The 17,148-nt window shown below is 39.7% G+C and overlaps 1 protein-coding gene across 4 annotated transcripts in view; it reads right to left on the bottom strand.

Annotated features, from left to right (window-relative positions):
* The window catches only part of FYN (FYN proto-oncogene, Src family tyrosine kinase), a 160,926-nt gene that overhangs the window by 79,714 nt on the left and 64,064 nt on the right, over positions 1 to 17,148 (bottom strand). For all 4 annotated transcript variants that reach the window (XM_042450296.1, XM_042450289.1, XM_042450311.1 and 1 more), the window contains exon 2: positions 2,938 to 3,011. The gene's annotated coding sequence lies outside the window, so the exon portion shown is untranslated. The remainder of the gene's footprint in view (positions 1 to 2,937; positions 3,012 to 17,148) is intronic.

The raw sequence follows: 17,148 nt of genomic DNA, 5'->3' as shown, positions 1-17,148 counted from the left end.
TGCACTTTTATAGTTGTATTGTTTATACAAACAAATTCTTTCAGTGTCCACAAATATTATGTCTTAGCAGGACATAGATTTCTCTCCAATACTGTTATCAGACAAAATAATCCTTGGTAAATAAGACAGCAACACTTCCTTTGAGTGCTAAGCATATTTTAAGTTAGAAATCTGTTTAGTTTTAAAATACCTGTGACAAAGGCCCTTCCAGGTAAATTAGGGGGGAAATGTCAGAGTATGATAATTACCACCATTCTATTGACCAATTTGAATGCTGGGTTCTAATTACAAGAAAAGGGACTTCACCTAAACATTAGAAAGAACTTCTTTACTGTAAGAACTGTTAGACAGTAGAATAGACTGTCTCAGAGGGTGATACAGGCTTCCTTCTTTTGAAGGTCTTTAAACAGAGTTTGGATGGATATATTTCAGGAGTGCTTTGATAGTGTATTTCTGCATGGCAGGGGATTGGACTCATGTGGCCTCTTTCCTTCTATGATCCTAATGCTTTAATGAGCTCAGCAACATGATTAATAAACAATTCTAATAAAATTCTGTTATTTGTTGTAGGGTTTTACCCCACAATTTCCAGTTTGGTGCATTGTTTTCATAATTCACATTACAAAGAAATTACCAGGGGAGAAAATAAAATAAAAACTCAGAAAAATATTATGTCAGCAATATATGCATAATGAAATGTATATATTTTCTACAAGATGCCACATCCTTACTAATAAGGCTACATACCCAAAAAATACAGAAATGTTACAAAAGTCTTTAAATAAATACCATATTTATATCAAAGCACTAGTAAGTCTTAGTTGTAGGAAATTGATATATGTTTGGTTTTAACCTCCTTTTTTAGGAACACCAAATCACCTACATTGTGAAACAACCTCAAACACACTGTGACTATTATTCACTCCATCTCTACAGCAGAAAAAACAATATCTGCATAATTTAATATATTAAAAATATAAAATATAGCATCAAAATCAATGATTTCTTCTTCTACTCTGCCACAACATAAGGTTATTTTATAATTTGAATAAATATTGTGAACTGAATAATTAATTTCCTACACAAACAGAAATAACACGTAATCATCTATTCAGATATAAACCATGGTTAGTATTTGGTTGTCAACAACAACAAAGCAGTAGATCAATTTATTTCTCCCTAAGATTAAAATGTTACAGTAGCACAGAGCTCACAATGGGCTTCTGGACTCGCTCAGTGAAATGTATATCAGGATGCTTTTCATTTTGAGGGAGGCCTTTCCTCCATCTGATGGATCACTGCTGATGGAATACAGAGGTACAACCCAGCAGTTACTCTAGGTTTGTTGTTACTGTTGTTAACGGCCCTTGAGTTGATCTTGACTCATGGCAACCCTGTGGATGAGACTTCTCCAAGCCTCCCTAACCTCCACTGTTCTGCTTAGTTCCTGTAAATTCTATTCTAGGTACTGACTCCACAAATGATCTCTTACAGCTACAGTAACTTTAATAACAAATTATGCCTCATTGTTCAAATGCACAATTTTCATGCTCTCCAAAGTAACAAGTATTAGATAATACAATGGTAAATCAATTGTTATATGAACATTACATTTTCTTTGAAAGCACACAACAACAACAAATGCTCCTTCAAGTTAGGAAAGAAACAGTATGAGACTCACAGAGCAATGGGAGATGGGTGAGGATATAACTGTTGTGTATCACCTCCCTCTTTAAAAGGCAAGCTCAGAGGGCTTCAGTGCCAGTTTTGTGGGAGGAATATGCTTATGGGCATACTTTTGGGCAGAAGCTAAGGATAATAGGTAGAGCATATATCCCCCTCTCCCCCCTGGGTCTATTTCTGTTTTTAATCAATGATGTGTCACCAAAGATGTCTCTGTGTATTTCTGTTTCCCGTATTCAAAAATGACAAAGATGGAGGCCTCCAGAATTCATTCTTATTTTACACTTGGAGCAGCAGGAGAAAAATAATCAAGTATATCTTAACAGCAGGATCCTGAATGATGAAAAACCCTTTACTAATAAAATGAACCATTGTACTGAGATGGAGCAACTAAGAACCTTGAGAACAGCTGGAGAGACTATACAACTTTCACTCATGGGTTATTGCTTTCCATAGCTGACAGTGTTCTACATACAAACTTCAGTGGATTAAGCACGTGTCAGTAAATGCCACTTTGGAAAGTGCATTTATTTAAAATGAAATAGGTCTTTCAAATCAACCATCAGATGAATTAGATGGACAAGCCTTTCCAAGCCTTGTTTTTCCAGTAAGCAAGTTAAGAAAACTGATGGACCAAAAAAGTTATAAGGGAGATCATATCACCCAAGGAGAAATTCCTAACTAAATCATCTTTAAGGAGTCTGATGTACTTCACTTTGCTCTAGCAAAATGAGTTATATCAAAGGAGACTCACACAACTTTAGAAAATGTATTAGAGACAAGAAAGAGCTGTGGTATGTCAGTTCCACTGTCTGCTATGAAATAATTTCTATATACCTTTCTTACACTGTTTCTATAGGAACTATAGTACCTGTTTACATGATAATATACTGAATCCCCCCCCCTTTTTAGGCAAGGGTTTCTGATATTCCTGCTTTAATTTTTTAGCTTCAAGGCTTTTAAGTACTTTACAAAAGCCACTGCACAATAACTAGAAGCCGCCTGAGAAATTAAACTTTCTAGAGCATTCCTTGCTTTAAGGCTCAGCTTGGTTTCTTTCAGTGTTTCTCATTATAACTAAAGAGTCTTTATGCAAAAACAAAACAAACAAGAAGAAAATATTGCCCACAGCAGTGGCCAACTTGCAAAATTATAGGTTTCCAATCTCAGTAGAAATCACATTAGAATGAAAACCATTGGAACAATTTAATGGGAACAACTGCAAAAACATATATAAGATGTATAGTTGCTTACCAGAATTTCCCCCCTGTAGATACAAGCAAGCTTTTATTCACCACATTTTCTCAAGAACTTCTGTCAGATTGTTTCTGGAATAAAAGAGAGACCTCAGTTATTTTCTTCCATCTTGATTTGACACACATGCTAAATACACACAGTGCTTCTGACAGATCTCCTTTTCAAAAATGCCAGGATTGGGTTATCAAGGGCAAGAGAGGGTACTGAGAAGGGAACATCTCTCATAAATATTCCTTTTTCTTGTGAAAAACATAGGCTTGCAGATTCTACAGCATCAAACTTAACTGGCAAAGGGAAAAAACCCCTGTATCACTTAAAAAAACCCAAAATACTTTTCACTGTATGAAATTACAATGCCAATAAAATGTAAACATTCACAGATAGTTAATGAACTCCTATTAATAATCAAGCAGAAAAATTCTAAAATGGCTACTTTTCTAAATAACCACAGTTTAGCACTGTGTGTGAGTGGGAAAGTGTCTTCTTGTGGCATGGATTTACATACTTCCACTTCTCTGTTCTTCCTCCTGAATTGCCAAGAGGAGAAATAAACCAGACTGTATTTACAGTATATTCTAGCAGACTCTTAGCCTGTTGCACACAAATCAAGAACTGTAGCTTAAAATAAATTCCAGCTTGTTAAACAAGCAATACAAGCCAAAGTTTCCTATTTCCCATATAGTAACACTCCAGAAACTGGAGACGGTGAACTGATGAGATTATTGTCCAAATGTGGACAAATCTGATCATATGCAAAAAACAAACAAACAAACAAAGGCGTTCTAGGGATCAAATTCTGAAAATTCCTTTTCCATGTCATCCAAATTCTTGGTGCTTTTGCTACCTCTTTTTGTAAAAACAGCAAGAAGCAGTTTTATGCTACAGTACAGCCTTTCACAATTTTACTGCACTTGTTAACCGGAAACAATCTATCAAAGCAGGATAGAGGTACATGATGTAAACTCAGGCAGTCTAGAAAGTAAGAAGAGTAAGATGGACAAATGCCACTATTTTGGCAAGTCTAACTAAATTTCTCTTGACAGCTACTCCAGTTCTTCCCCTAGGCTATATACACAGACAGAACAGCATGCCATATAGGCCAGCAGCCCTGTCAGAACAATTTGTATTATAATAATCATAGGGAGAAAGAAAAGCCTGTGTCTTGTGCTTATATAAAAATCTGGTGGGCATAGCAAGTAAGATCCTGGAGGATCTGGGCTTCAGTGGAAAGTGGTGCAATGCCAATTCAGACCTTAGAAATCAAGGTATTGTAAAAAGAAAACAAGTGTAATACCTTCCCAACAATAAAAAACTGTTTCCTTGGCAAGCCGTGATAAAAATATTGTTTAGGGTCTTTTGAGAGGTTTTCAAAGAAGTGACTGTGTTAGCCTCTGGCAGCAAAAAAAGGAGGAAGAAAAGGGGAGAAGAAAAGAAATGTGGCAGCATCTTTAACACTAACTTTAAAAAAAAATGCATGAGATTTAGTGGATATAAATCCACTTCTTTGGATGCCATATTGACTGAATGTTACTGTCTGCAATTGAAGATACAATCCTGTTTACCCCACACACAAACCAAAACCACCAGAACACACTTATGGCCTACACCAACTAAGTACAAAGCTACCATTGTTCTCACAGACACACTCTCTCAGCATGTCAACTTATGACAACCCCATACTCCGAGATGGTTTTGCCAGTCCTTCCTCTGAAGTATAACCTAAGCTATATTTCAGTCATTCATTTCAACAACAGGGCCTCATGGGCTACATGCTACAGCACTACAACAATTTTCTTCTCTCACACTTGCTACTCTATTTCTCGTGAAAGCAACAACAGCTAATGGCTGAATTTGAAAATCTGATTAAACTAATGTTTAGCATGCATTCCTCAATTTGCCCACATCTAGAAGCATTCCACTTAAACCCATGAAAAAAATATGTATAGTAATTCTAGATATCTATATGGCTAAAATTGTTGTTAGCCATCTTGAGTAACTATAGCATAGAGCACAAGGCAATAAACAAAATAAAAACCATTGTCCAGGCACAAGCCCTGTGACCACGCTGTGAATTTAATTCATTTGTTTAAACATTTTCCTTTCCTTTCCATACTAGATGTTTAAGGTGACTAACCATGATGGAAATGCACAATAATATATTAAAACATAATATGAAACACATTTAAATTGAAATGACAAAACCAAGAGCAGATTAAAAATAACAGCCCACAACATTTAAAAAGCTTTCAGTAGCAGCAGCAAAATATAATCAGCTCAGCAAACCATAGGCCTCTCTAAACATGAAAATATTTCACCAGTCATCAGAAGACTATCAAGAAGGAAAGCTTTACAGGCCTCCTAAGGATGGGAATTCCAGCCCCAGCCCCTGGAAAGGGTCTCTCTGATGTTCTTCCCAAATGTGCTTCTAACATTGGCCTAGCATAGACAAGGGCCTCTTCAAGGATCTAAATTGCAGTTAATCAGCTGTCTTTAGAAAGTTGTAAGTGAATGAGTTTGCAGTTGGAAGTGGGCCTATGCCACTTCCTATCTCCCACTAGCTATCTCATCTGATGAGCTCAATGAAATATGTTGCCTATTACAGTACTAGCTCTGGATGCAAATAAGATGGCCAGCATGTTCTTCTTCCTAACAGTTCTTCTGTTTTTCTGCTACCTTTGTTCCCACTGCTCTCGTTCTAATATCTGACCTACTCTGGGGGTATTTATGTTCCCTTGCCCCTTTAATCTCATCGTGGCACTACCTTTCCGTGGTGGTTGAACTGTGTGCTCCTGTAACGCAAAAGGCTGTGGGGCTAGTGAGGTTTCCCATGTCAGACAATCTTTGCTGAGGAGCAAGACTAAATGTACCAAGCAGAGCTACTGGGCAGCAGCAGCAGTGGAGGAAGGTGACACTGGTGGAGGATCTCTTAGAGATAATGGTAGTGGCACCATAGCTAACACTTGTTAGTACTGTGTAGAGTGGTCCCTAAACTGTGCTCTTTAAGGCATTTTGGACTTCAGCTCCCAAAATCCCAGACTACTGGCCAACATGGCTGAGGCTTCTGGGAGCTGAAACCCAAAATCTCTCAAAGGAGACAGTTTGGGGACCACTGGTGTAGAAGGAACCAAGGTAAAGCCCCTTTGAATGTCTTTTACCATGAAAACCTATGTTGATGATCGAAAATGAAACAGGAGATAATGCCAGAAGATGAGACTCCCATATTGGAAGGCACTCAATGAGCTACTGGGGGTACAGCAGAGAATAACTATGAATAATGCTGTGGCTAATGATGCTACTGGCCTCAAGCCAAAAGGATGTTTGACTGTTGACTTGCTTAGCAGTGAAAGGAAAGCTTGAAGTTGCACAGCACATATTATAGGAACATGGAATAGGAGAAGCATGAATTAGGGGAAGCTAGACACAGTAGAAATGGAACATATAAACACTGCAATACTTGGGGTCAGTGAGCTGAAGTAGGCAGGAATGGGACATTGTGAGTCAGATAATTACACAATATTTTACTGAGGAAATGAAAACCTAAGAAGAGAAGGGTTGGCATTAATAGTGAGGAAAATGTTAACCAAAGCTTTTCTTTCTTTTTCATAGTGAGAAACGTCAGGTCCCATATGTTGGGTACAGAAACTTGCAAGAAAGTCAGGCAATGCTGCATTTTATCAACCTATCTGTTTAACTTGCATGAGGGATCATATTGTAAACACACATTGGATAATGTAGTGCATCAAAAATTTATGAAGAAAATTACGGATTATAGCAAAACCTTTAATTGTGTAGATCATGAAACAACTATAGGCTGCTCTTAAAGAACAATATTGTATTGTCCTGACATTTATTTATTTATTTCATTTCATTTCTATGCCGCCTTTCTCCCAAAAGGGACCCAAGGTGGCTCACAATATAAAAACACATCAAGACAAACATTTTGGAGACAATTAAAATAACCTAATTAAAACACAAGAAAGTTAAAATCTAAATATACAAAAGTTTAAAAACATAATCTACCCCCCCCACCCCCACAAAACGACCTATACCCAGGACAAGAGGCTACCTTCAGGATAGAATACGAAGAAACTGAACGGTTTCTAACTTGCAAGAAGGTCAGGCAATGCTGCATTTTATCAACCTATCTGTTTAACTTGTATGCTGAAGTATCATATGTACACTGAACATATCATACACAAAGCAAGATTAAACTTGGAGGTAGGATGCATGAAAATTGGAAGAAGGAACAACAATTTATGATATGCAGATGACACCATACTACTAGCAAAAAACAGGAAAGATGAAACAATTACTGGAAAAAGTCAAGCTAAAAAGTGGAAAGGCAAATTTACAGTTGAACATTAAGAAAGCAAAAATAATGTCTACAGATCATTTACATAACTTTAATGTAGATGATGAAGACATTTAAAGAGTTCAAGCGTTTCCATGCCTTGGCTCAGTCATTAATCAGAAGGGAGATTTCAGTCAAGAAATTAGAAGAAGATTAGGACATGGGAAGGCTGCTATAAAGGAACTAGACATGCTCTTAAAATGAGAAGACATGTAATTTAATACTAAAATATTGGACTATGACCGTAAAGACCAGGGTTTGATCCCCAGCTTGGCCATGAAACCCACTGGGTGACCTTGGGCAAGTCACATGCTCTCAGCCTCAGTGGAAAACAATGGCAAACCTCCTCTGAACAAATCTTGCCAATAAATCCCCATGATAGCTTTGCCTTAGGTTGCCATAAGCCGGGAATGGCTTTAAACATACAGTAACAAAGTTATGATTGTTCATGCCAACATATTTCCAATTTCTATGTATGATTGTGGAAGCTGGACAGTGAAGAAAGCTACTCAGGAAGAAAATCAACTCATCTGAAATGTGGTGCTAGAGAAGAGGTTTGAGGATACTGACTGTTAAAAAAATTGGTCTTAGTGTAAATCAAGCCTGAACTCTCCCTAGAAGCCAAGATTACCAAACTGTTGTACTGTGGACACATCATGAGAAGGTGTGATTCACTAGAAAAGACAATAATTCTTGGCAAGGCAGGAGGTAGTAGGAAAAGAGGAAGATTGCTTTAGGGATGTATAGACTCAATCAAGGAAACCATGGCCCTGAGTTTGCAAAATCTGACTAGGGCTGTTGGTGACAGGGAGACTCAAGACAGTTTTCATTCACCATAAGTCAAACTTGACTTGACAGCAGCTGACAACAATCCCCTTGAATCTGTAGCCTAAACGGGATACTTTATCTACATGTGATTTTTAAAAAGTCACTGACCCACTCGTCTCCAGGGATTCTCAGACACCACTGTGAGGGGAAAGTAAAACTTCCCTGCTCTTGCATGATGAAATAAATTGAATTTCAGAAATGAAATCTACTTATGAATAAAACAGCATGAATTAGTGATTGCTGCTGATTCCCCCTCCTTCTTCCAGCCTGCTGCCACCTTCCCCCATCCACCATCTCTGGAGGATTTAAAAGATGAGATAGGTTTATTATATGAGTGGGTGAAAACAGATGTAATCCTCAGTTCTTACATGATGCAAAAATAAGAGTAGTCAATCTGACCGTACTCGTCTAAAAAGAGTAAGAAAAGTTAGAACCAATTCTTTAGTCTGAGAGAGATTAATTACAAGAGTTCATTCTTGCATTTTCAGTTACTGGACTAGAATTTTCTCTTTGTCCCAAGAGGAGACTTTGGCTGTGCAAGACAGATAAGCTTTTGCTGTTCTATTCAGCTTCTCACAAACCCATTTAATTAGAAGTCAACTGTGGGTAGGTAAAAGGATATTCAAAACCAAATCAAAAGAAGTATTGATGCAGACTGATCTCTTTGCTTCTCAAAGCAAAACTGATTTCAGTGCTCGATGCTTAAATTTAATCATATCTATGAAGGGTACTTAACAGATCTTATGTCATTTCCAATCAGAAAGGCTTGTGCCCTTTTATGGTTCCAGTGGATATCTTCTGTGGTTTTAAGACAGTTATTTAAAAAGATATTCCAATCAATTTGTTTTGTTATATGTGGGACTGAAAGAGTCAGTAGAAGATAAATCCCACTAGTTGTTGAACCGTTCTGTTTACAATAATATGAGAGAAGCATAATCAAGAACTACTTCTTATCAATACTGGTGTTTTTATTCTTTTGATCACCATCATCAGCAACACTAAATTTTAATTAGTCTACAGCTAAAAGATGTTTAAGTGAAAATAAATATCTGCCTTTGCAGGCTCCAAGTATATTAGGGTTATTTCAATTATCACTGAATGTATAGGCCTTGATAAATTATATCCTGTTTATCTTATCATCAAAATTGTCATGACCTGCTTACTAAGCAAATACTGTCCTTGGATTTTATTTTGTGTTGATACTTTCGTTTTATTATGGCTTAAACCCAAGTGCAACACAGCAACTTTGAAATAGACTCCAGGGTTGTATCACCAGAAATGTAATGAAAGTTATTGTGCCGTCTCCATTTAACTTCAACAAATTATTCTAACACTTTTCTCCTTTTATTTTTTATTGATACTATAGAATCTTTTCAAAAAATTATAATAATCAGATTTATTTCTTGCCAGTTATCAGGTTTTAAAAAAAACTAACAGATTTAATTCTGAAGCTAAACAGATGTTAATTGAATATGAAATCATATAATGGCTTCACAAAGAAAGTATTATATCTAAATAAAACATTCAAACACCAAAATTATTATACATAATGGTACTGTATCCCATGAAAAGCTGAAAAAAAATGCAGTAAGAAGCCAATTTCTTAATGGGAAGGGCACCAGGACAGAGGCTACTCTATTCTACCATTCTTTGATTAGGTGGGTTCCAAAATATGAAAGAAAAACAGACCAAGGACTGTAGGCTATGGGGCCATTCAGATTACCTTTTACCCCGGATCAGGAACTGAATTATGCATGTGAAGTTCATATTCACCCCAAATCTCCCACAAGCGAATCCGAGGCTTCCACAACCATTTCAGGGCAATGCCCCTTAGTGTGGGTCATTTGGAAGCGGGGTAAAAGCTGTATCTTTTGAAAAAAATTGGGTTCGGTGAATATGAACTTGGGCCCGATCATGATCGGGGCAAGTTCAGGGGAGGGATTTAGGTCAGAGGGAGGGCAGAGGGTGGAACTGGAGAAAGGGTGCCAAGAGTGATGGAGGAGGAGGAGAAGGATGAAGGAGCCGGGGGGAAGAAGGGGGCCATGGAGGGCAATCGGGGTAACGGAGCAGGAGCAGGAGAAGGAGAAGGAAGGAGCCAAAGAGTGCTAAGAGAATCAGTGACGGAGCAGGAACAGGATGATGAAGGAGCCGGGGGGGGGAGAGAAGAGGGCCATGGAGGGCAACCTGGGTAACGGAGCAGGAGGAGAAGGAAGGAGCAGGACGAAGGGTCAAGTTCAGGGTAGGTCAGAGGGAGCCTCTGCACTTGCACGGGCAGCTTTCTCTCTGTTTTTTATTTTTTTTAAATTATTTTTGACAATGCGTATTTTTTTTTGCTACAGGTAGATATATAGATAGAATGGGGCTGCCTGCCTGTTCACTTTCCCTTTCATTTCCTTGCTTCCAGCAGCTGAGCACTTTGCAGGAGGCTTTTTTTTCTTTGCGAATGCTCCAATGCGAATGTTACAAATGTTTCTCTTTCCAATTTGGCAAATTGATACAGAATGCTTTTGCTACTGTCTGTAAGGAATTCAGGGGTAGCTGAGGGAAAGCAAAGAATGCATGGCATCCTTTTCTGGCATTCTGAGGTGAGGAATTAATTTATTATTATTATTATTATTATTATTATTATTATTATTATTATTACTACTACTACTACTACTCCTACACGTGTATGAGGCACTCTGGGGTGGCAAGGATGGGGCTCTGTGGGGTCCCGCGCGGCCCTCCCCGCCTCCCCGCGGGGCTCTGCGCGGCCCCGCGGGGCCTTCCTCAGAAAGGGACCGAGGAGGAGAGGGCGGGCACACGTCTCCTCCTCCTTGCAGGGCTTCGGTGGAGGCTCCGCCCCAGAGGGTGGCTCCGCCCCAGAGGATGGAAGCTCCACCCCCCGGCTTCGGCCCCCCGACTTGTCTGAGGGACACCAACCCGGCCCCCGGCTCCAAAAGGTTGCCTACCCCTGATGTAGTGAATCCCTACTATTCACCTGACCACATCACTGCAAAAGGTTGCCAGGTGGGAAAAAATACATATACACTGTAAATCATATGATATATGGATAGGCTAATACTGTATGGGGTTGCCGGTAAGGTGCCTGGGCCTCCTCAGCTTCATTTGACTTGAGCCTTCTTGCAGTTGACTGTAGCTGATGTGCATCTATATTGGAGTGAAAGGGAGAATTCAAGAGACACATGCTTGATGCTTTTGATAGTTTCTGATCTTCTGAAGCCATTCTTGAGAATATCAGATATAGTGAGCCTCTTTATCCATGGATTCAACCATCCATGGCTTGAAAATATTCCAAAAGATAAATTCCAAAAAGCAAACCTTAATTTTGCCATTTTATATATGGGATACCATTTTACCATGTCATTGTATTTGAAACCTAAGCATCCATGGATTTTGGTATTCATGGAGTGTCCTGGAACCAAACCCCAGAGGATACCAAAGGCCCACTGTAGCAATTCCTTCTGTTTATGAATTTAAGATAATGACTGAACGGAGTACTGGAGGTCACTGTGGACCAAACTACGTAGGTTTGCAGGCTACTAGTTGCCTGCCTGTTGATGATGTGGCAGAGTTGATTCTGTGATTTGTTTTCCAATGTGCCTGCTGACTTACAGAGATCCCATGGATTTTATAGGGTTTTCTTAGACAAGGAATATTCAGAGGTAGTGTTGCCAGCTCCTTCCTTTGAAATATAGGCCCCATTCATACTGAGCTATTTGTGCTGGATGGAACTGGGTACATCCAGATTCCCTCCCCCTGAATCTCTCTGGAAGCAAGTGCCCACTGTTTACCTCAGAGTAATTAACCCTGAATGCCATGCAGCTCCGGTGAGAGTTCTCATTTGCCGAACCGGTTTTAAAAAAGGCTCCTTTTCTGTCAATCAAATTCTCTTCTACTTTCATCAAGGTGACGTTTCTTACAGTGATTGGGCAACTGGATGGGTCATTTCTCCCTTTCCCCCCCTTCTTTTAAAAAAAAAAAACAACAGGTGCCAGTATGTGCATATTTTGTCAAATTTAAAAACCACCTCAGTGTGTGTATGTGTTGTGGGTATTTGGGTCACTGCATGTTATGGATCTTCCCTTGACTCTGTTTTCAACCCCAAAACGCAATCTAATACCATCTAAGCATCCTGCATCCTCCCAGGGAGGCGGGGAGGGCTGCGCGGAGCCATGCAGAGCCCCGCGGGGAGGCAGGGAGGGCTGCGCGGAGCCCCGCGGGGAGGCAGGGAGGGCCGCGCCGGCCTTCAACCTTTGCCTCCTCCACGCCAGGCCGCGCAGCCCTCCACTTCCTCCTCCGCTGCCATTTTGGTTTTTAAAATGGCGGCAAAGTCTCGCGCGACCTTTCCCGTCCTGGGAAAGGTCACGCGAGACTTCGGCCGCCATTTTGAAAAATAAAATTGCGCCCGGAGCGGCGCGGAATCGGCGGCAATCGGCAGCAGGACTGCGCAGGGGCCGGCAGAAAGGCCTCGGCGGGCCGGATCCGGCCCGCGGGCCGTAGGTTGCCGACCCCTGCACTACATATATCAGTGTCAGTCTGGTTCCCTAGAGCCTGTACATCATTTTCATGGACTTCTAGGTGGCCAACCAATTGGTAGCTGGGTGGTGGTGGTTTTGAAGTGTATCATTATTTGTTAGTATGTATTTGACATGGGGCTGGATCCGGTTTTTGGAAAAATAGAGCTTGGTAACCCATCCTTTGCCTCTTCCTATGATGATCTCATCATAGGACCTTCGAGGTGCAGGCTAACTAGGTCAGACTGAACTGGGAGGCCATAGGGACCTCCTTCACCTATGTGACATTGAAACCACGTGGTGGCTGGGGCTCATACAGATTCCACTATGTTACTATAGGCTTGACCCTCAACAGACAGGCAGTGGGTTGGGCACATCAAATAACAGGCAGACTGGCCAACATCTGGATCTCCTGCCTCATGCTCCAAGCCTATACAGCTGCAACTTGTAACTTCTTTTTAATTTATGTTGGGTTTGTGAGTTCTCGTCACTGCATCCTTGCCTGCCACTCAAGCTAAACCTGCAATGATACCATTTATTCTGGTAACAAAACCACAGAGTTAGAGGAAACCTAGCTGCAAGAAAGCATTCAGTTCACACACACACACACACACACACACACACACTTATATTTATATCACTGAGCTGGGAACTTGTTTTGGTTTGCTTTATTTAATTACGTAGGAATAAAAATAAAATGAAGAGCCAGTGTGACTTTGGCCCCATACAGACAGGCCAAAATAAAGTTGCTTCGGGTCACTTTGGAGGTATGCTGTTTAAATGATGTATGCCTACTAAGAGTCCAGAGGCCACACCAAAGCTGCACTCCAATCCTTAGGACTGGGTTGTGGCTTTAGCACGGTTTCCGGACTCTTAGTATTCATGTATCATTTAAACAGCATACCTCCAAAGTGACCCGAAGCAGCTTTATTTTGGCTGTCTGTATGGGGCCATAGTGATCTGAGCATTGGCCTATGACTCTGTAGACCAGGGTTAAATTTCCAGCTTAGCCACAAAACCCATTGGGTGACTTTGGGCATGTCACATGCTCTCAGCCCCAGGGGAAGGCAATAGCAAACCTCCTCTGAACAAATCTTGCCAAGAAAACCCCATGGTTGCCATAAGTCTGGAACAACTTGAAGGCACACAACAACAAGGGGAAAAGAAGTAGAGGAACCAATTTATCCCCACATCTAGATATGCTGGGTAATAATTTTGGCCATTAAGGGTTGCCATATAACTTGACTGGGTGAATACAGTATAATCCAAACTGTAGGTATGCTGCCTGTTGTCTCTTTGGATTGATTCAAGATTCTAAGCTTTTTGAAAGAAGAAACACTGAAATTCTGGACCATGTCAAACACTACCATGTCAGGATTCACAGGGAAGCCATTGAAATCCACAAACATCTGGATAATTTCAAACGGAAAGAAGAAACCTATAAAATGAACAAAAATTGGCTACCAATCCTAAGGAATAGCAAAATAAGGACTCAGCAAATGCAAATGGGAAACTACTCAGAGTCAAGGGCTTTCCCAGCAGATAATGATCACCAATTAGCAGACACTAACCCTCTTTTGCATTAGCCTCCCAGCCTGAGGCCAGCCATCAGCACAGAACAATATGCATGCAAATCACTCCTGTATTCCCACTTTTTCCAGGCAAGCATTCTCTGAAGATGCAGCCACAGATGCTGGCAAAACATCAGGAAAAAACTCTTCTAGAACATGGCCACATCGCCCGAAAAATCCACAAAAAACTATGTTTTGGGGAGGCTTGGGGTCCCAGGGGTTGGGAGAGCAAACTGTTGCTTTTCAAACTGGTTTTGGAAGATTTGGGGTAGTTTGGAGGTAATTTTTTTTAAATGGGTGGATCTGGAGGCTTTGAGGAGCTTCTGGGGGTGTCTCATGGGCTGCATGTTACCACTGTTCTGTAGCAAAACTGCCGGTTATTGAAGCAGAATAGGCTGCAAACAGATTGTTTATGTGTGTTGTGTATTGCCCAGGCATCTCTGTTTATGGCATCTCTACTTTCCCAATTTTTATCTCCCGTAACAATTTTTTTAGGGGGGGGGGGGTTGGCATTCACAATTTCAAAAATGTGTAAAACATCTCTTTCCAGATACAGTAATGAGGCAAAGGGAACGAGTTTTCAATTACGCTGTAATAAATATCCTTCTTTCGCATCACTTTGAAGTCTCTTAGCCTACTGTCTGCCTCCAGCCAGAAAGTGTGTTTTATGACTCATGTCATGGGAAGGAAAGTTTTAATAATCAGGGAGTGGGGTGCATAAGGGCAAGGGTACCAATTGTGTACAAAAACATGGCAGACCACAAGCCTTTCATGCAGATGCAGCAACACTAGACTGTTGCTGTGAATTACTGAGAGAACAAGTTCCAAGCATTGTGTGCACAGAAGAATATTTGAGATGAAATTTAAATAAACAAACATAATAATAATAAACTGTAAATAGCCTAGCAAAAAAGGAAACATGCAGCAGGTAATATAAAAGTGATGTTCTGATAAGGTGCTACCATGACACAGGCTGAGTCACTGTTAGGCCATTTTGATACAGATGCTGAACAAAGTGTAATTGCCCTTTGGTGTGATTAATATGTTATTTAAATTAAATTTAGGTACAGTCGGCCCTTCTTATACATGGATTTTTTATACACAGATTCAAGCATCCATGGTTTGAAAATGTTAAAAAAAAGTATAAATTTCAAATATCAAACCTTCATTTTCCATTTTTATAAGGGACACCATTTTGCTATGTCATTATATTTAATGGGACTTGATACATTTTGTTATCCACAGGAGATCTTGGAACCAAACCCCAGTGTATAACAAGGGTCCACTGTAAAGTAAAAATATTACTATCAAAAATATAACTGTGAAACAAATGGCAGAACTTTTCGTTTAAAAAATATTTTCAATACAGGCTGATCATTAAATTTTTCTGAAATACTGTATTTAGTCACATATGAAAGGACAGGCTTTCAGTTCTGCATATTACCACCAGACATAATTTAGCCAAATTTAAGCAATAGTCAAGTCTCATTAATTTTAACTGAAGAATTACCAAATTCATAACTTTGCAAAATTGTTTGTATGTGTTTATTTTAAACATTTCAATGCACTTGACAACATGGCACAATTTATGAAAGGTTCCCACTGGGTAAGTCTATGTAAATGAATTATAACTGGGCAAGAACATTGCTTGCAGGTACTTGCATGTCTTCAGACTATTAAATCATTCTACTATAGCATCAGTTTATATTTGGCTAAAAACATTAAGTTGGTTAAGAAGATGGCCATGCTGAATATTCACTTGTGCCTTAAGGAAAAACAATGTTTGGGGGAGACTAAGACTGTGTTTCAAACTCTACCGTTTATATTAATACTTTTCTTCTTGTTATATTCTTTGTTTCTATTGTTTGTCTTAGTGATACTTTAATGCTTTATTTTCTTCCTAGAATTCAAAAATATAGCTGTTTTAGTATGTAGAATCAGTATGTAGAGAGATCTTGTAGCACCTTTGAAACTAGCATTGGTCTCAAATGTGCTACAAGATCTCTCTACATTTTTTCTTCCTGAGGTCATATGGGTGTTCTCAACCAACCAGGAATCATATAGTCATGAAAGATATGTTACACAGCACTGAGATCCCATTTCTGAAAGCAAAAAAGGTAGGCAGAAATGACAACAAAGGTTTTCTGGAGCAGCACTGTTGCTCTTAACAGGCAAACACTATTAGTTTTTTTGGACCCTCCTCTGTTAAAAAATACTAAAGATTTTTTGTTGTTGTTGCTGGTAGAGAGGAGTGTGTCTCTGTCTGAGCATGAAGTGCTTCCCCACATTTAGAACTGGCAATTTGATATAATGCAGCTTGACACCACTTTAAATGCTACAGCTCTATCCTATGGAATCCTGGAATTGGTAGTTTTACAAAGTCTTTAGCCTTCTCTGCCAAAATGTGCTGGTGCCTCACAACATTACAAATTCCAAGAATCTATAGGAGGGAGCTATGGCAGATAAAGTGGTATCAAACTACATTATTTATACAATGCAGATGCACCTTTAGCCACTTTTAAAAAGTAGCAAGTTTTTTCTTACTATCACATGTAACCAACATATGCCCTGTTTACATATGCCTGAAGTTCACAGCTTGGAAAAGTCACTTTTGGGGACAGCAACTTCTAATGGCCGTACTGGCTGGAGAAATTCTGTAAACTGTAGCCCAAAAAATAACACCCCCAAGCTCTGGGTAAATTACAGAGAAGTTATATAGGCAATGAAGGAGAAGGTTAAATACCTGTTCATATTCTAGTTACACCTGCTATGCATCACAACCAGATATCTGAGTTAAATCAAAAAATGGAGTCCACAAATACTGATCCAACAGAACTTTAGATCACAGGAAGCAATCAGAGAGAGAGAGAGAGAGAGAGACAGAGAGAGAATCTTTACTAGTGGTGGCTCCCCACTGTGGCATGTCCTCCTCATAAATGCT

The sequence above is a fragment of the Sceloporus undulatus genome, chromosome 1 (assembly GCF_019175285.1).
Source record: "Sceloporus undulatus isolate JIND9_A2432 ecotype Alabama chromosome 1, SceUnd_v1.1, whole genome shotgun sequence".
Lineage (NCBI taxonomy): Eukaryota > Metazoa > Chordata > Lepidosauria > Squamata > Phrynosomatidae > Sceloporus > Sceloporus undulatus.
The sequence above is the reverse complement of the archived record's forward strand: the minus strand, read 5'-3'. Positions and strand labels throughout refer to the sequence as shown.